Source organism: Melozone crissalis, unplaced genomic scaffold, assembly GCF_028551555.1.
Source record: "Melozone crissalis strain CALT ecotype California unplaced genomic scaffold, PUWL_Pcris_2 ptg000031l_1, whole genome shotgun sequence".
NCBI lineage: Eukaryota > Metazoa > Chordata > Aves > Passeriformes > Passerellidae > Melozone > Melozone crissalis.
This window is the reverse complement of record NW_026535809.1, coordinates 110061-130731: the sequence shown is the minus strand read 5'-3', so window position 1 is coordinate 130731 and position 20671 is coordinate 110061. Positions and strand designations below refer to the sequence as shown.

General features: G+C 50.9%; 1 pseudogene; it reads left to right on the top strand.

The window, feature by feature from the left end:
• Positions 1-5759: 5759 nt before the first annotated feature.
• Positions 5760-20443, top strand: LOC128940002 (serine/threonine-protein kinase pim-1-like; annotated as a pseudogene).
• The last annotated feature ends 228 nt before the right edge of the window (positions 20444-20671 follow it).

Below are 20671 nucleotides of genomic sequence, written 5' to 3'. Positions count from 1 at the left end.
TGGGGGGCTCCAGGGAAAGCACTCAGCTTTGTCCTGTCCTCTGCAGTCAGCCAGAAAGTTTGTTCCCATCAGCTGGGAGTTTCCTGTCCCACTGCAGACACTATTGCTCTGAGCCAGGTCTGCCTGGCACCCACCCCCAGACAGCCCTGAGCATTTCCTTTGCTTCACCTTTGCTTTCTCTCCTCTTTCTTGTTCCAGATTTCTCCCTCTTGCCCAGCCCTGTTCTCTCCCCTGGAAATAGCCCATCCCTGTTTGCCCTTCCCTCTCTGGCCCCACTCCCCATTGCAGTTCCTGACTTGGCACCATGGGAATGTCCCTTGGTGAGCAGGATCATCCTACAAGTGCTGCAGGAATTGTCTGCAGGCTCCTGCAGTGCCTGGTGCTGCTCCCTTGCCAGAGGCACCCTAGGCCAGGGGGGCACGTCTGGGCTGCTGTGTCTGGCTCTGGGGCTCCCTGTTCTGGGCAGTAAGGAGGAGCTGCAGAGACTCTTCAGGACTGACAGGATGGGCTTTGGGGCTGGCAGGAGAAGCTGAGGGACCTGGGCTGCTGGAGCTCCTGAAGAGGAGGCCCAGGGCTCCTCCTGCAACTGCTCCAAGGGTGGTTCCAGACAGTCACAGAATCAGCCAGGGTGGAAAAGACCTTGGAGATCATCAAGTCCAACCTGTGCCCTGACACCGCCTTGTCTCCCTGAGCCTCCTCTTCTCCAGGATAAACAACCCCAGCTCTCTCAGCCTCTCCTCACAGGACTTGTGTTCCAGACCCCTCCCCAGCCTTGTTGCCCTTCTCTGGACATACTCCAGCCCCTCCATGGCCTTCCTAAATTGGGGGCCCAGAACTGGACACAGCACTCGAGGTGTGGCCTCACCAGTGCTGAGTGCAGGGGAAGAATCACTGCCGTGCTCCTGCTGGCCACACCATTCCTGATCCAGCCAGGAGCCATTGGCCTTCTTGCCCACCTGGGCACACTGCTGGCTCCTGTCCAGCCTGCTGTCCATCAGTCCCTGCAGGTCCCTTTCTGCCTGGCCGCTGTCCTGCCACTCTGTCCCTAGCCTGTAGCACTGCAGGGGTGGTTGTGGCCAAAGTGCAGGATCTGGCACTTGGACTTATTAAACTTCATCTTATTGGACTCTGCCCATCCATCCAACTGTTCCTGGTCTCTCTGCAGAGCCCTCCTACCTTCCAGCAGATGGACACACACTCCCAGCTTAGTTTTGTCTGCAGATTTACTACTGAAAGACTCAACACCCTCATCCATGTTGTCAGTAACAATATTGAACAGAACTGGCTCCAGCAGACACCCCTGAGGGATACCACCGGTGACTGGCTGCCAGCTGGATGCAGCAGCGTTTGCCACCACTCTCAGGTGTACCATTCACCGCCACTCAACTGCCATCCAGTCAGTTGTAGATGTTTAGTTGATGCCCCTCGTTCTTTCAGAGAATATTAAAAAACTTAATAATTTCGTGGTCTGTAGTGGTGTTCACAGGGGTCCCAGAAGAGGGAAGAGAGAAGGATCTGACTCCATGTTTCAGAAGACTAATTTATTATTTTATGATAGATATTATATTAAAACTATACAAAAAGAATAGAAGAAAGGATTTCATCGGAAGGCTTGCAAGCAAAGGAGAAAGAATGGAATGATAACAAAATCCTGTGTCTGACCAGAGAGAGACACAGCTGGAATGTGATTGGCCATTAATTAGAAACAACGACATGAGGCCAATCACAGATCCACCTGTTGCATTCCACAGAAGCAGATAATTATTGTATATATTTTGTTCCTGAGGCCTCAGCTTCTCAGGAGAAAAATCCTAGCAAAGGGATTTTTCAGAAAATATCATGTCTACAATGGTCGCTGTGCCCCAAACAGGCTCTGACCACCACATCTCCCTCCAGCCCTTCTCTGTTTGTGACCAGCAGGAGACAGAGCTTTCTTTGGCAGTGGGAATTGCAGAAAACCTCCCCAAAGTGCAACTTGGAAGGTTCAGCCTGGAGCTGAGGAGAAAGCAAAGTCCCTCGCAGGGCAGAATGTTGGTGCTGGAGGTGTGGCAGTGTGAGGCTGGGCCATGGCCGGGCTCTGTGTGCCAAGAGCCGGCAGCGCTGGGTGCAGGGAGCCCAGGGAGGGCACAGAAACGCTGGGTGAGAAATGGTGGGGCACAGCAAGATGGGCAAGTGCAGCCGGCCAGGACAGAGGAGCAGCATGCCCAGGGGGCACAGCCTGCAGGACAGAGGGCCAAGGGCTGGGCAGGGCTGGCAGGGCCACAGGCAGCCAGGCCTTTGTGCCCTGGGCTCAGGCAGCACCTCTGGAGGCCCCACAGGAGGAACTTTCCTGGCAGGGGCTGCACTTTGCTTCTCCCTCGGCCTCCCTGGCGAGGCTGGCAGGGGCTGCAGGTTGATGCCATTTGTCCTTGCTGCCCCTCACATCCCACTGGCCCACCAAGAGCCCCGAGGCAGCCGTGAGGGACAGGCCCTGCTGGCCCAGGCTGGGCTCAGGGCTTGGCCTTTCTGCTTCCCCCAGCCAACCCAGGCCTTGCTCAGCATTGCAGTTCCCTGCTCAGAGTCTTGGGCTCCCTGCAATCCTGGCCTCAAGGATCTGCTCTCACCAGGCCCTGGGCAGCCTTTGGCACTCCCTGCCCTCACTGGGGCCCAGACATGCTCCAAGGCACTTGGAGTTTTGTTGCTGACTCCTTGAGCAGCTTCTTCATCCTTCTCTCCGTGCCTGAAGCTCCTGGAGCCAGCTCCAAATCCAGCGTGGGGCTGAATAAAATACAGAAAGCCCTGAGGAGCTCTTTGTCTCCCTTCCATTGTCTTTAGGACTCCAGGGCTTGTGCAGGGATTGGAGTCAGTTTGGAGTTCTCTTCAGGAGGAAGATTTCAAAATGCAGCTCATGATTTTTGCTTTTTTAATCACATCAGTATTTTTTTATTTTTTAGTTATGAGAAGAAGGGATAGAAGCATTTCCCCAAGAAATCTTGATGCTGAATGTCTCCTTAGGAGGTCTGGGCATGGATAAGAATGAGACCCTTGCAGGCTGAGCCTGTTTGGACAAGCTGCTCCTCACCCCCAGCTTCACAATATCTGACATCATCCACCTAGGACTCACATCCCAAAACATAAGAAAAATCTAAGCAGTTTTCCTTATAAATATAAATTAATTAATAAATAAAATCATAAATATTTTATTCTAATTAATATAATACCCTTCAGTTTTTATTACATTATTTTTTGTATTTCTTTAAATCTATACTTTTTTAGCAGTCAAAAAGATTATTCATCTCTCTTTCTAAGAAACACAATTGCCTTCATTATTTAATTAATATCTACTGCCTATTTATTTCTTCCTCTTTATGGTAATTATTATATTTGTTGTCTTTTTGTCATCTTTTTTCATCATCTTTTTGTCACACAGGGTCAAAGGGGCCACTTCGGGATCCCTGGAGACAATTCTGGGGCGCATTTGGGGCAGTTTTGGGTCTGGGGAGGGAGTTCAGAGAGAACTTGAGGGTCTGGAGGACACTTGGGGGAGCCGGGTGGGAATGTGGAGGGGCACTCAGGGAATCTTAGGGACAGTTCGGGGTCCGGGGCAGCACTTGGGGGTCCAGAGGGGCCCTTGGAGGTCAGGGAGGGGAATTTGGGGCCCTTCGGGGTCCGGGCAGGCCCTTGGGGGGCTCGAACGGGGCTCTCTGGGGCGCAGGGGGTGACGGGAGTTGAAGGCGCAGGTATCATAAGGTTTAACAGGGCCGCGGAGCATCACGCGAGTTCGAGGCGCAGCTGCAATGGCTCTCGGTGGGGTGCGGGGCATGACGGGAGATGAAGTCCCGGCTGGAATAGTGCTAGACATGCGCCGCGGAGCATGATGGGAGCCGTAGTCCCAGAAGTGGCTCCAACGCTTTGTTTGGGGGTCCGGGAAGGCTCTTGGGGAACACTTTTGCGTCTGAACTGTCACTTGAGGTCCTCGGGGGAACTTAAATGGTTCGGGAGCCCTTGGGAGGAGCTCAGGGACCTCCAACCCGGCTCTTTAGGGCGCGGGGCATGGCAGGAGTTTTAGACGCGGGATTGTGTTCTGAGGGGCTCTGGGGCCGCGGGGGATGAGAGGAGATGAATTCCCAGAAGTGGCTGTACCGGGCATCTGTAGGGTTGGGAGCACTCAAGGGGTCTGAGAACGCTGTGGGGGGTCCCAAATGGGGGCTGAGGGGGCACTGAGGGATCCTGGAGGGTCTGGGGGACACTTAAGGGACAAAGGGGGGGCGGATCCCGGGGGGAGCGGTTTGTGGGGCGCGGGGCATGACGGGCGTTGTAGTCCACGCTCCAATATGGGCTCAATCAGGCCGCAGGGCTCGACGGGAGTTGTAAGCAAAAAAAAAAAAGGTGGTGCCAATATCAGGCACCGGTTACCAGGTCCTATAGCAGGCGCTGATTGCCTTTGAGCGGTGGTGGGCAGAAGCCTCGGCAAATGGGATGCGGTGGAGATGGGAACAGCCCATTCAGCCTCTCCAGTCCCTCCCAGTAGGGCCCTGTTCATCCCCAGTAGAGACCAGTACAACCCCAGTGCAGCTTAGTTCATCCCAAGTAGAACCCAGTACAACCCCAGTGTCCCTCCAGTCCCTCCCAATACACCTGAGTTTATTCCCAGTCCCTCCTACTTTATCCCAATGTCATCCACAGGATGCCCCAGTGTCCCCAGTCTTCTCTGCAATGTCCTCAATGTCCCCAGTATGTCCCAGTCCTCCCCAGTGTCACTCCCAATATGTCCCAGTGTCTCCCACAGCGTTCCCAGTGTTCCCAGTATGTCCCAGTCCTCCCCAGTGTGTCCAAGGACAGTTTAATTTCTCACGGTGGCCGTGGCAGCCAAACCCAGCAGTGCAGTGCCCATGGCCACAGCCCCTTGCAGTGGCCCAGTGCAGCTTGGGCTGATGATCCACCCTCACAGCCGGCCCAAGGCAGCTCTGCAGTGCCTTTGGTGGCACCTGGGGCTGACACACACCTGAGCAGTGTGTCTGTTTGCGCTGGGGAAACTCAGCAGTTTGAGATGGCTGCAAAAATTAGGAATCATTTTAGGCATTGGAATTCATGACCATAGCACTCCAGGTAGGGGCAAGTTAGAATCCATGTGTTTTTCAATACAACTCTTGTTCTGGAAGCTTGAAACATAACTGAAGAGGACAACTGGGAAATGACTTTGTCCTGCAGCCTTATGGTGCTTCTTTTTTAAGAAATTCATGTGTAAAATTATAACTAATCTGATGTCACTTGTATTTTTAGAGGAAAAATGGGGTCATTAAGGGTAACTAAGGCCTATCTGTGGAGAGTTTTGTTAACAGTTGGTTAGCTGAGAAAGGCCATGTTGACATAATGCCGCTAGTTAAGCCTGAAAGGGAAGTCAGCAGTCAGTGACCAATGACAGGCAAGGACATGATGCCCTTGCTGCAACATGAGGATAGGGAAGAGAGATTCTTGCTGAAAATATGCAGAAATTATCAAAACAATAACCACAAAAATGCAGAAGTAGGCGTAGTTGCTGATATGTAACTAACCAATCCTGAGCTCAGCTTTTGCAATGTGTATGAAGCTTATTATGAACTGTATTTAACTTGCTGTATCGATCAATAAATCGGATCTGTGATGAACCAATGGGTGTCCGGGTCTCCTTCCATCGACAAATGGTGACCCCAAACGTTTGCCCTCTTGTCTCGTATTAAAAGAAAAAGGGGGGAACGCGCCACGGTCGAGGAAGTTGGGTTTGGGTCCTTGCAGCCAGGATGGTGCCAGAATTTGAAGCACCCTCGAGGATCACAACGGTGACTCGAGCCAATACGTGCCGCCGGAGCCTAGAGAGCTGCAACAGCGCGCTGACGAATAGGTATGGATAGGCAAGCTGCATATGATCTTTTCGCCGCGTATTTAGAACAGCGAGGAGTAAAGGGGATAGATTTAAAAAAGGAATTACCAGGGTTATTGGCTTACGGCCATGCTAAAGGGATTTTCGCTAACCCACATACAGTTCATGAGCTAGCAGAGTGGAAAAAGTTTGGGGATATCCTGTGGGATACAGTGTTAGATGATGATAAGTCAGCAAAGAAATTAGGCAAGCTATGGCGGGTGGTATATAACGCGTTGCTTTAGCATGTCTCTGAGAGAACGGCAGCAGAAAGGGCGACAGAAGCTCATAAGAGGAATATAGGGTATGGTCGTGAGGATGATCCCCTGGCACCTTCTGTAACTAAGATACTTATGCCTAAGAGTCCCCAGCAGAGTGGTGTGGAGGATTTTCCTATAGACACAGTGGAACCGTTTGCACCCTTCCTGTTAGGGGGGGAGGGCGAGTTGGATGGTGGAGGTAAGAGCAAGCCAGCTTTGCCTCCTCCGCCAGCTTCAGGCGGGTCGGATGGTGGGGGTGGGAGCAAGCCAGCTTCGCCTTCGCCGCCAGCTTTGCCTCCGCTGCTTCCCCCGAGCGAGCCAGCTCCAGCTCTGGCGGGGGGGGCCGCTTCCCCCGCGCGAGCCAGCTCCGGTTCCACCGCCCCCCCGCCGGAAAGCTCGGTGTATGTACCAAAGTGCCAGCAGCATAGCACCCTTAAAGAGTCAGACCCTATCCCAGGGGCACACAGTGACCTATGGGGGGAGATGGCTAAACAGAGGAGGGAAGCTTGGGCTGCTTTGGCAAAAGAAGTAATGCAAATGGGGGATGGTGAGGCGGTGGAAGTAGCTTCTAGTCTTGCATGTCCGGTCACATACACACCACAGTATGACGCACAGGGGAACCTTATGCATAATATAGCGGAATATACTCCCTTAGATTGGAAGTTGTTATCTCAGTTACGTTCTACGGTTAGTCAGTTTGGAGTAAAAAGTGAACCTGTTAGGCAAATGCTAGATTACCTTTTTAATACTCAGGTTTTATGCCCAAATGATTTAAAAGGAATAGTGCATTTAATATTCACTCAGCACCAGCAGTTATTGTTTAATGCACATTGGCAAGCTATGGTTAATGAGTCGGTTGCTGTACAACGGGCTCAGGGAGATCCATTACATGGAGTAACAGTAGAGGAGCTTATGGGCTTAGGGGCATATTTGCGTACAGAGGCACAGATGATATCGGGAGCAGATAAGCTTAGAGAGTCTATGCGATTAGTGCGTGCTGCAATAGAAATGGTTAAAGAGCCAGGAGGGTTACCGGCTTATATGGGTATTAAACAGGGTAGAGAAGAATCATTTGGAAGTTTTATCGATAGGGCAGCTGCTGCCATAGATCGGGCTGGTGTTGTGGACTACATGAAGGGGACGTTATTGAAGCAGTGTGAATTGCAGAATAGCAATCCAGCAACACAAAGAGTGTTAGCTACTTTAGGGGCAAATTGGACCATTGAGGAGGCATTAGAGCGAATGGCATTAATGCCAACAGCTTCACAGGCATTTATAGCAGAAGCTTTAAAGGAATTAGGATTAAGGTTGCAAAAGCAAGCAGAGTCTACTCAGAATCAGGTGTTAGCTGCTCTTGCTCCTCTCCGAAGCGGCTCATTGGCAGTCACGCAAGGAGGCTCGAGACCGTTCATCAAGTGTTACCGATGCGGTAATGAGGGACATACGCGCCGAGGATGTCGAGCAACTGGTATATGGTGTCAAAGCTGCCGATCTAGCTCCCACAATTCTACGGCTTGTAAGCGCCGGTCGGGAAATGATCGGAGGAGTGCAAATGGGGGCTGCGTCCAGACACAAGTTGCCACCGTGACATCAGAGACATCAGCTGCCGCCATAACATCACTGCCACCTCCTGTCTGCAACCAGCAACAGCAGGGAGCCTCGGTTTGGACTTAGCAGCAGCAGTAGACATCAGGCTAATGACGAACCGGCCTGAGAGGATACCAACTGGAGTAAAGGGTCCTCTTATATTAAATGGACAAAGATGTGGAGCATTGTTACTAGGATGTTCCTCAATAACCATGCTGGGATTATTTGTATTGACTGGTGTTATTGATGCGGACTATACAGGGGAAATACAAATCATGGTTTACACCCTTTATCCCCCGATTAAAATAACAAAAGGACAACGCATCGCACAATTAATACCACTATCACAAATGACATCGGGTATACCATCATTTACTGGGCAAACACGGAATGAGAAGGGTTTTGGCTCTACTGGTGCTACACTTTTGACTGTGGATTTACAAAATAGACCAAAACAAAAAGCTGAGATTACCCATGGACATCAAAGCATAACCCTTTATGGATTATTGGATACAGGAGCAGATACCAGCATCATTTCTCCAGAAGCATGGCCACAACATTGGCCCCTATTCCCATCATCAAACATGCTCACAGGAGTAGGAGGATTTACATTAGCAAGCAGATCGCCACCTTTGTCGGTGTGCATTGATAATCAACAAGTATCTGCTGTGTTTTCAGTTGTTCAATTGCCTCCTACAGTTTCTTGCTTAATTGGAAGGGACATTTTAACACAATTGGGAGTGGTGTTAACTAACCATCATCCTTTGGGGTAATTGCCATTGCTTGGACTTTCCCCATTCCACTCACCTGGAAAATGGATACACCGGTGATGGTTAAGCAATGGCCATTAAAAGGGGAGAGTCTTATGCACGCTCATGAATTGGTAAAGGAACAATACACACAGGGACACCTACGACTCTCCAAGAGCCCTTGGAATACACCTATTTTTGTAATCAAGAAGAAATCAGGGAAATACTGTTTGTTACATGATTTACGAGCTGTAAATGACCAGATGGAACCAATGGGGGCCTTGCAGCCTGGTCTTCCAAATCCAGCTATGATCCCAGAACCCTGGCCACTTTTTATTATTGACCTAAAGGATTGTTTTTTCACTATTGGGCTGCATCCTGATGACATGAAGAGATTTGCTTTTACTTTACCGGCAATAAATCGTGGAGAACCAGACAAAAGATTTGAATGGACTGTATTACCACAGGGCATGCGCAATTCTCCAACGTTGTGTCATCTTTATGTTGATGCTGCATTACAGCCACTACGTCGCAAGTGGCCAGCAACTATATCATTACATGGATGATATTTTGTTTGCACAGCAACAACCATTTTCCTCTTTGCAGATTGACAGTATTAGAGATACTCTTGCAGCATATTCGCTTGTTATTGCTACAGAGAACATTCAGACCACAAAGCCATGGAAATATTTGGGATGGACTTTAATGGATCAAATAGTAATACCTCAAAAATTGGAATTACAATTAGACATTAAGACTCTGCATGATGCACAGAAGTTGCTGGGAGACTTACAGTGGTTAAAGCCCATTGTGGGACCACTTGTTAGAAACCCTACGGCCTTTGTTAAAGGGCGTTCACCCCACTACTCCTGTATACCTGACAAAGGAGCACCATCTTGCCTTGCAGCAAATTAGTAAATGTGTACAGCAAGGGTATGTGTCTCGTCGACAACTCGACTACCCCATTGACCTTACCATCTGGAATAGCCCTTGCCACTTGCTTGGTGCTCTCTCTCAACAACAAAAGAAAATGGGGGAGATATGGGTTTTGAAATGGTTGTCACCACCACTACAACATAAGAAAACAATATTTTCAAAAATCAAACAATTGGTTGAGTTAATCAAAAAGGGGCGTCTCAGAATTACTGAAGTGGATGGTCGAGAACCCGCTACCATTAGATTGCCTATGGAAAAAGAAACCCTGGACTGGTACTTGATTAATTCAAAGGATTTACAGGAAGCATTATTGACATCGTCTGCTAAAGTAGAGACCAGCAAATTAGTGCCCAGAGTTTTGCAATGGATGACAGAATGGAGCTGGATCACCCGACCGTTGAGAGAAGAACACCCCATAGAAGGAGCTATTACAGCTTTTACAGATGCAGGAAAGAAATCAAGGCGTGCTGCTGTCACCTGGCAAGAAAAAGGACAATGGAAGTATCAACTCCTCACAGCAGACCCTGCAGATAGCTTACAAACCCTGGAATTGTTAGCAGTAGTATGGGCAGTGTCCAACTTACAGGAGCCTTTAAATGTGGTCACAGACTCTATGTATGTCGCAGGAGTAGTCAGACGAATGAAGGAAGCAGCAGTTAAGGAAGTGAATAATAAACGATTGTATGAGTTACTGGTACAATTAAGGAAAGCTTTACGGGAGAGAAATGCAGCGTATTCTCTGATTCATATTAGGAGCCATAAATGGTCTGAAGGTTTAGGAGAAGGGAATGAACGTGAAGACAAATTGGTTACCTTACCCATTGATAACTCTTGTCCTGTTGATAAGCGTACATTGGCCAGAGAAGCACATAGTAGATATCATCAAAATGCAAAAGGATTAGCAAGGCACTTTGAGCTGAGTTTGTCAGAAGCTAAGGCCATTGTTAGAGCATGTCCAACATGTAGTTATCATAATGGGGGAATAGGTTTAGGCGTCGGAGTTAATCCTCGAGGTTTAGAAATAAATGAGAAATGGCAAATGGATGTTACGCATGTAGCTAGATTCAGTAGAGTCAAGTATGTGCATGTTACTATAGATACATATAGTCATTACATATGGGCTACGGCTCAGGCAGGAGAAAAAGCTATACATGTTATCAGGCACCTGTTAAGTTTCTTCGCTGTCATGGGAGTCCCAAAGAGTATCAAAATGGATAATGGTCCAGCTTATGTAAGTGCTAGGGTCCAGAAATTTTTGAATCAGTGGTCCGTTAAGCATGTGACAGGTATTCCATACTCCCCTACTGGACAGGCAATAGTAATTGACGAATGGCTTAAAAGCTTAGGACTTGGACCATGGCTGAGGAACCTTGTGACATATGCTATAGGGCTACTGGGTGTAATTTTACTGGTTTTGCTTATTTTGCCTTGTGTCTTTAATTGTATTCAAAACATGGTCAGCCGTATGATAGCAAAAACCTGGCAGACTAGTCTTCTTGCTCAAGAAGAAAATTGGAGAAATGTGGAGAGTTTTGTTAACAGTTGGTTAGCTGAGAAAGGCCATGTTGACATAATGCCGCTGGTTAAGCCTGAAAGGGAAGTCAGCAGTCAGTGACCAATGACAGGCAAGGACATGATGCCCTTGCTGCAACATGAGGATAGGGAAGAGAGATTCTTGCTGAAAATATGCAGAAAGTATCAAAACAATAACCACAAAAATGCAGAAGTAGGCGTAGTTGCTGATATGTAAGTAACCAATCCTCAGCTCAGCTTATTATGAACTGTATTTAATCCGCTGTATCGATCAATAAATCGGATCTGCGATGAACCAATTGGCGTCCGGGTCTCCTTCCATCGACACCTATCCATAAGACATTCTAAAAATCTTTAGATTATTGAGCCCCAAAGTATAAGTTATATTGGTATACCATGATAAAGGTATCAACTTTATCAACACCATAAGGACCACTGCTTAACTGGCCTTTGGACACTCAACTTTTCAGCTACCTCATATAGACATGTTCATACACACAGACAAGTGAGCAAAAAGGTTTCTCATCTGACTCCATCAGATCCCACTGGTTCTGCAGAGCAGTCAGAAAATACACATAGAGTCTCTACCCATGAGGAAACAGGGTACTGTGGAACAGTGCAGGGACCAGGTGCAAGGCAGGGCCTTAAAAGCACACTGATCAGCATTTGTCAGCATCTCTCAGCATGACTGACACCACTTATTGTATTATTCCTCTATTTTCCTATGTCTATTTCTCTCCAAACCACCTTGATCCCTCCCTTGTCCTTCTTTGGTTCTTCCCCTAACATTCCATATTAAGTCTAGTGAAATTCAAAAATTGCTGCTTCCTTGCACCCCAATATTAACTCTGTACCACTAGGCAGTAATAGCAGCCATTCTGCAAAGTCATCTGGAGAGCCACTCTGCTGACTCATGGTGATAAGTTTTCTTCCCAGACCATGAGGCTGAGGCTCTCCTGGAACATCTGGAAATGTTTGTATTTATTTATTTATAAATGTATTTTTAATTTAATGTATTTTATTTATTTTTTTATTTAACATCTTTTACCATGGTCCACATGTTCCATATGGTATACCATGTCCCCTGCTACAGAAGACTCCAGTATCACTGCTCTTACTTTCAAACTGAAGATAATACTGAATAAACTTCTGTCCTTCAGTAGAACCAAACCACTGACAGAGGTCTGATGTCAATCTCTCCTGGTCACATTATGTTACAGTGATTGACAGGAGTGTTGGCAAAATAATATCTCCCAAAGCTGCAGACATCTTTTGGCAATGTGGAACAGGTTTTGGACCACATAAGCCATGTTGTAAAACTCATCCCCCGGCTGCCCACCTGGCTGGCCCCTTCCTTTGCTGACAGCTCTGCCTCCTGCCTGCCTCTGCCTGCCCACACAAAGCTTTGGGCTGGACCAGACTTCTTCTGGCGAAGGTGTTGCACCACAGCCCTGTCCTGGGAGCAAAGTTCATTTCTCTTTGTTCCCAATCTGGGCCTCCCCAGCTGCCCTTGGCATTGATGTTTTCCTTTTTCAGGCTGTTGTCTATTATGTCAAAAGGATCCACCATCACTGAAACCACCCTTCAATCCCTCCCAGGGCTCTTCTCTGCTGTCCTCAGTCCCCGCCCCACTGAGCACAGAGCTCCTCTGTCCCTGTACAGGGCTCATGTGCTTGAGACCATGGGTGCCTGGACAAGAAGGATGGTTCTTTTCCACAGGAAGGAAACCACAGAACCCCAGGTTTTGAAGACAGATCAGAGGCAGCCAACCGAGGCCAAGGCCAGCCAGACCTGTCTGTCTTGGCAGCTTTTGTCTGGGAGCAATCCTTGGATAGACAGAACTTGGGAGGCCTAACCCAACATTGGTCTATGAGTACCTGGACATAAAGGCCAGTTCTTTCGCATAGGAAGGAAAGTACAGAGCCCCAGTGTTTAACACGCAGATGAGAGCTGGCCCTCAGGAAGCCAAGAGAACCTAGACAGTCCTGGATGCTTTTGTCTGGAAGCTATCCTTGGACATAAGGAATTTTAGAGGTGGACTCCTGATTTTGGCTATGGACACCTGGCCTTGAAAGATGTTTTTTCCATGGAAAGAAAAGCTTGGCTCCCCCATTGTTTTGAAGGCAGAAGAGAGGTGACCCCCAAGATGCCAAGGCCATCCAAAGCTTTCTGTTCTGCAGGTTTCATTTGAGAACAATCTTTGCATTGAATCAAATGTGGAGATAGAATCCCAGTTTCAGCCATGAACCCCTGGAGAAGGAGAGTTCTTTTGCACAGGAAGGATAGCAAGAACTCCAGAGTTTTAGGGGTAGATGAGAAGCAGACCTCAACATGCCAAGATCAGCTGGACAAGTCAAGCCAAGCCAACCAGACCTGTTCCATGTTCTTGGATCCATGGGGCCCTGCAATATGACAATTGCCCCTTGGTTCCATGAGGCCATGTGTTGTAGTATTGCAACAGATCTTTGTTTCCAAAAGGCCCAGCAATACCACAATGGTCTCCTTGGCTCTGCAGTGGCACACTGGTCACTTGCTTCCATGAGGCCCTGTAGGGTCACAAAGAGCTCCTTGGTTCCACAGGGCCCCGCAGAGCCCCTTGATTCAACAAGGCCTCAAAGTGCCATAATGGTCTCCAGGATTCCATGAGGTCCTGCAGTGTCACAAGGGCACCTTGGCTCCATGAAGCCCTGAAGTATGGAATGGCCTCTTGATTCCATTGGGCTCTTCACTGTTACATTAGTTCTTAGTTCCACTGAGCTCTGTAGTGTCACAATGGTCTCCTTGGTTCCCCAGAGTCAGAAGGTCCCCGTGATCTCACAGAGCCCCACTACGACCCCCTTGATTCCATGAGGCCCTGCTGTGCTACAATGAGCCCTTAGTTAAATGAGGCCCTGCAGTGACACGATGGCCTCTTGGTTCCAGTGGGTCCTGAAGTGTCATAACGGTCTCCAGGGTTCCATGAGGCCCCAAAATGTCATGATGGACTTTTGGTTCCATGACGTTCTGTACTGCAAACAACAGCCTCCTTGGTTCCACAGTGTCATAAGTGGCCCTTTGTTCCATGAGGTGCCTGGCCTCCCACAGCCTCCTAGAGGGCCTTGTCCCCCTCAAGGTCCCCAACAGCCCTTCATGGCCCCTCAGAGAACCTCATAGCCCCTCACGGCCCCTCACAGCCCCAGGCCTGGAGCTCCTCCTGAAAGAGGAGGGGTCGGGCCCTGCTTGTTCTCCTTTTATTTCAGTCCCTTCACAGCCACGAGTAAAGAAAGGCTGAAATGGAGCCTTTCCCCAGCGTTTCCCTTGGAGTTAACTGTGGGCTGAAGCTCTGTGCTGGTGCTGGCCTGAGTGCCACCATCCCTGCAGCCGCCAGGCCTTTGCTGTCCCCCCGTGTCCATTCCCTGTCCCCGAGTCCCGCACGGCTCTGGCAGCAGCAGCAGCCACAGCGCAGGGGGCGCCGGCCCGGCTCAGCCAGGGCTCCTGGCCAGGAGCAGCAGCAGCGCCGGCCCCTTCCCGCCTGCTGCTGCCTCGGCTCCCAAGGGCTTTTTCCAGCTCAATTCTGGGCTAGAGCAGCAATCACCCACATACAGCCCTGACTCCTCAGGGCCTGCCTGTGCTGCCCTGAGCCAGCCCTCAGAGAAAGAAAGGATCAGGTTCCAGCGCTGTTTTCTTCACTCTTTTACTCACCCTGAGCTGACAGCAGGAGGCTGCTGGTGCCTTTGCCTTGGGAATTAGAGATCCTGGCTGCTCTTGGCCCTCTTCTGCTTACCACTTGAAATTTATCTGTAAAACTGCAATTGTCTTTTTTGATCAGCGCTACCCAGAGTGCTTTCGTGATGGTAAATGTGGGAACTCTTATAATCAGAGGGTTTCAAGAAAGCTGCAAAAAGCAGGCCTCAGAGACAGCAGAACTGTGATTAGAGCTAAGTGGAAGCCTTAAGATTTGTCAGCAGACAAGTTATATTAGAAGTAGAAAGTAAGGACAAATAGAACAATGGTTTTTATATTAACGCTTGGTAGAATAACTCCCGAAGCAACAGAAAATTATATCTAGCAAGATATTAGGAAGTTCTAAGCTTGAGCTCTGTGCATTGTGTTTCAAGGCTTACAAGCAAGTATTGTATTCAAAATAAGCAAGCATTGTTTTAACCAAAGGTACCTGTGCTTATAGTGGTTGGATAGAACTACCATCAATATGCTTTTGTTTTGTGTGATTGGTAAAAAAACTTTTAAAGTCAGTTGTGACATTGAGTTCTTCGTCTGCTGCCGAGGACATAAGATGCTGGGACCTTCCCATTGTCATAACCATGTAATGAGACTGATGCTGGAAAATAAACAGCTTGAGACACGTTCCTCAGCAGTCCCGTCCTGTTGGTGATTTGTACATAGCCCCCGGATGGCAATAGGTGAACTCAGGCTTTTTGTCCCAGGCATCAGGATTAGCAGATCGTGAAATGCTCACAAATCCCTGAGCACGAAGTCAAGGAGAATTAAAGCAGCCACACAGGCCACATTTGCAGAGCTCAAACACAGCCCTGTTGCCACTGCTGAAATAGAATCAACTGACAGAGGCCATCACAGAAATTGCCTCTGGAATGTCAATTCAAATGAAAAAATCCACCAGGAGAAAGAGAAGCCAGAACTTCTTGACTCCCTCCATTGTTTCTTCCAAGCAGCAGCAGCAAATGGAGATGCACAGAGGTATTTCCAGCTGCTGCTGATCCCAGCTGAAGCTCAGCCTGCTGCCCAGGCCCAGCGGGAAGCTGAGCCCAGCCCGGGGAGCTCCTGCAGTGTCAGGAGCACAGTGTACACAGGGCCAGGCCCAGAGCCCCGGGCACGGCCGCCCATTGCGGGGCAGCGACGCAGATGGAATGTCCTGCAGCCCAAACCTCCGGCTCCTGCCACACAGCGCCAGTGCTCTCCCCCTGCTCCACCTCTCCCAGCATGGCACAAATTCCACCTCTGAGGAGGCTTCCCCAGACAGGGCTCAGGCTCCTGCTTCAGCCTCAGTGTCCCTGTAGGAACAGGGCATCTTTCAGGCACTTCCACAAGCTCAGGGTTGCCATTTCATGAGAAATCTGGGACGAAAATGGCCTTGTTAGGAAGGACAAAAGCAGAGGGAACGGACTGGAAATTATTAGGAAAAACGATCCTTCGTACAGGCAAAGCTCACTAAATCATTCCCTGCATTTCTCCTTTTCACATTCTTTCAGTCATCTCCTGAGAGGTCCAGCTTGTTCTGGTGCCTTTCATGAACTGATTGTACTCCTGATTTATATCAATGCATGAGATGTAGCAACATCTGAACTGAACACTGAAACAAATTCTCTCTGTCAGCCCATTTTCATCTTCTACATCACTTTCAAGATGTCCATGGGGGTGTTGGAATGATAATCCCACAGCTCTCCATTTCTGGCTGTAGGCTCTAGAGATTCTCTGCATTCAGTCAGGCTTGCATTCCCTAAGAATTCCTGGTAGCCTGCCATGTTTTCTTAGGCTAGAATAGTAACAATGAAAACCTCACCAATGGCACAACTGCCCAGCCCACAAGGAAAAGAAAGAACAAGCTGTAAAGTTCCTCAAACATTTCTCCTGTTTTGCTGCAAGAGTCGTGCTGCACACATGGTGTGGAAAGCCAAAGAGAAGCTGCAGCTGGTGGCACATCTTGTGACAGGAGCTGCACCTCGTCCTCCAGGAAAGGTTCTTGGAAAGAGCAAACAGGACCGTGGACAAGATTCTGGAAGAACGGAAACAGTTTTTAGGAAATGAAAGGAAAACAGAAAGAAACAATCTGAGATGTTTTACTCTCTTTGTTTTTATGCTCCCTGTTGCACTACTTCTCCATCCCATTAATTCCAAATGTATCTCACCTCTAAGATCCATGACTTGGCATGTTTTAGACACTGTCAAACACCATGAGCTATACACAGTTTCCCTTCCCTTACCTTTTTTTTTTTTTTATGGAAAGCAATGCTGTTCAGGTAAATGCAGTGCATGGGTCAGGTACAAATTCTGAATTCAAGGAACGGGCTCCAATAGTGTTTTACCCTTATCAGGGACAATGCACAGCAGCGACCGAGGGGATTCCTGTGCCACTGCCCAGAGTCCAGGCTCTGGGTCTTGGCTGAACACGGCAAAGTTCCCGTGTTTGGACAGGCTCAGGGGCTGCCCCCACGGAGTGCGGGCTCGGCGCAGCAGTGAGCAGGCAACGGACTAACGGACACGGGGACAAACGGCCCCAGAGCTTCAGTTGCAGTGGCAGCAGCAGCAGCAGCGAAAGCAGCAAAAACAGTGAAAGAAGCGACTTTGTCGACTCCCTCTCGCTTCTCCTCTCCCTCTCGCTTCTCCTCTCCCTCTCCCGCAGTCCCACACCCTCTCTCGCTCTCCCTTTCCCGGTGTCCCCTCCTCTCCCAGTATCTCTCTCCCCATGCCCGGCGGGGCCGGGCTGCCCCGTTCCCGGCCCCGGGCGTCCCGTCACTGTCTCACCTCTGGCTGGCTCTGGCCGTGCTGGTGGTCGCGCTGCTGGGTGGGCATCAGTGCCTGGGGCTGGGGCGGCATCACTGCCCTTCGGCTCCGCCTGGCCTGAACCCGGCCCCAGCCCCAGCCCCGGCTCCTCCCGGGGCCCGCGGAGGACACAGGCGGCGCAGCCGCCTCTGCTGCCTCCGCTGCCGCTTCCCCGAGCTCCACTGCTCGGTAGCGCGGCCGCCGGCCCCGAGCCGCAGCTGTCCCATTCCTGGGAGCAAACGCCTGGGCATGGCCAGCCTGGGGCACTTGAGGGGCGCTCGGGGGCCGTTGCTGGCCCCAGGCCGAGCGCTGACAGCCGCGTCCTGCCTGCAGGGAAGGCACAGCAGGGCCTGAAGGAGCAGGACAGGCTGGGCTCGCTGCTGGGGTGCGGCAGCTTTGGCAGCGTCTTCGCGGCCACGTGGCTCTCGGACGGCGCCCCCGTGAGCGGCGGGGCCGGCAGTGGGCACAGGAGTAGGGGACAGACAAGAAGGAGGAGGGCGGAAGATGGGGCTCGGCAGGGCGGGCGGCGAGCTGAGCCCGCTGCTGCCCTAGGCTTGCAGGTGGCCATCAAAAGGGTGCCACGGAAATGTGTCCAGCACTGGGGCGAGCTGGTGAGTGAGTGGGGCCAGCGGCAGAAGCCAGGCCGTGCCAGGCGGGGATGAGCCGAGGCCCGGCAGGGTGGAAGCCGCCAGGACGCCCCAAGGGAGAGCGGGCGTGGGGACATCGCAGGGCGCAGAGCATCCCGGGCTGGCTGAGGGCTTCCCCAGGCCTGGCACGGCATCAGCCCCACTGACGGCATCGTGCTCCTCCCGCAGCCCGACGGCACCAACGCACCCCTGGAGATCGTGCTGCTGGCCAAGGTCTCTACTGGCTTCCCTGGTGTGGTCCAGCTGCTGGAGTGGTTTGAGCTCCCCAATGACATCATGATGGTGCTGGAGCGCCCAGAGCGCTTTCAGGACCTGCAGCATTTCATTGGGGCACGGCGGTTCCTGCCCAAGGAGGTGGTGCGGGAGCTGTTCCGCCAGGTGCTGGAGGCCATGCGGCACTGCACCAGCTGCGGGGTCCTGCACAGGGACATCAAACCAGAGAACATCCTGGTTGACCTGGACACCGGGCAGGCCAAATTGATTGACTTTGGCTGTGGCATCTGCCTGCAAGACACAGCCTACACTCACTTTGCAGGTGGGCCCACACAGGGGTGTGCTCCCTGTCCCAGCATCTCATGGCCCAATATCTCACAGCCCAAGCTGGGTGTGGCAGCAGGGATTCTCCATTTTGCTGCCCTTCATGGCACTGAGATTTCAGCTGAGTTGCTTTTTGAGCAGGGCTGTGTGGGGAGACAGCTTCCAGCTCTGCTGGCAGCCTTTGCCCACCACTCTGCCCAGAACTGGGGCTGGGGTAGCCAGCCCAACAAAAACACCCGTGGGTGGGGGTAGCAGAGAGGGGGAGGCAGAATCTGTGCCCCAGCCGGTTTGGTGTGCAGGTGAGAAAGGGCTTGGACTGCTCCACTCACCTGATTTGCTTTGAGTTCATAATGGAGGCAGGGAGGATGAAGGCATGGTTTTTCCCAGCACTAAGTGGGTTCTTCATTGTCATGGTTGGGTCTTGCCATGGTTTCCACTTCCCTCTTCCATCACCAGTGGCTTCTTTCCCAACCCCAAGTCTGTACACATGTGCCAGGTGCTGGTGAGAGGGCAGTGGGTCACCCTGTGTGCCACTGGGGCACCCCTGTATGCCCAGGGGTGATGGGGCCAGGCTCTGGGAGCAGCAGCATCCCCCTGATGAACTCCATCTGTATTCCATAGGAACACGGTCATACAGCCCCCTGGAATGGACCCACTTTGGCTGGTACCATGGCAAGCCAGCTACCATCTGGTCCCTGGGCATCCTGTGCACCACATGCTCTGTGGGGAGCACCCTTCCAGGTGGGGCCAGAACATCAGCTGGGACCATCAGCTCTCGCTGCCACAAGGGTTTTCTCAAGGTGGATCCTCATCTCTGGGCATGGGGGGAATCCCAGTGCTGGGAGACAGCAGTGGGCTCTTGGGCATCCCGCTGTGGCAGCTGCTGAGGAGGTAGGACATGTCCTGCTCTCCTGCTCTCTTCCAAAACAGGGAATTGATGGGAATGTTTAGGCCCAGCTCTGAGTGCAGTGAGGTGTATTTGGCCTTCTAGAGCAGAGAAGGTCAGAGTCCGGCTAGCTGAGGTTAAGGCCGACACCCAGCTGCATAGTCTGCCAGCACCCCTCAGCGTTGTAAGGCCTCAGGCTGTGCTGGTTGCGGACTGGATCGCTGCTAAACGACGAGAAGGAAGGAGCTGGACACTCACTGGGGGCTAAACAGGTTTATTGGAAAGCCCACGATGTATCAGTGAATGACCCAGAACAAAAGGTGCTTCAGGGTTATAAAGGGAAGGGGTGGATCCGGGAGGGGTTTACAGAAGATCAATAGGGGGAGGAGAGGGGATGAACTTAACACAAATGACATAGTGGAGAGCCCAATAGGTACCAGGTATGGGAGGGGCCCCGGGACCACAGCCAACCACAACCCCCAAAGAGGAGAAGCTTCTGGAATGCTAGGTGGAGTGGGGGGTGATTGACTTGGCCCAGGGAGGAGAAAAGGCATACATATACGGGAAAAAGGGGAGGAGGAATTATATAACCTAAAAGATTGACAATATAACTGGCAGGGCTGTGGCAGGAAAACTGAGGAGGGCAGAACCATTTTACACAAAATGGGGGGGAGCAGATACATAAAATGGGGGAGGAATTAAATGGACTTAACAAACACACTACACCATCTGAGCACATCCAGTAAAGCCTGGGCATGGGAATAGTGGGGTAAGGCCAACAGGAGCCTTCTCCAACTGCCCAGCGGTTTCTGGTTCTGTGCCCAGAGGGCCAAGATCTGATGAGGCGGTGTTTATCCATGCTGGACTTGGAAAGGCCCTCATTAGAGGAGCTGTTCTGTGATCCTTAGATGCAGGATATTCATCTGCCGTAGAAGAAGGGGGAGAGACACAGGCACACTGTGATGCAGGGCCCTCGTATTTTACAGGTGCACACATGCCTTGGCAATGAGAAGCAGAGGAACCCAGACTTTTTATCGTGCCTGTGTCACTGCTCTGGGCTCATCAGATGGGAACACGCAGCCCTTGTGCTGGAGCTGAACTGCTCTGCCCAGCACTGGTGGCTGCCATCTGAACTTGTTTTGCTTGTCCTGGTTCCCTGA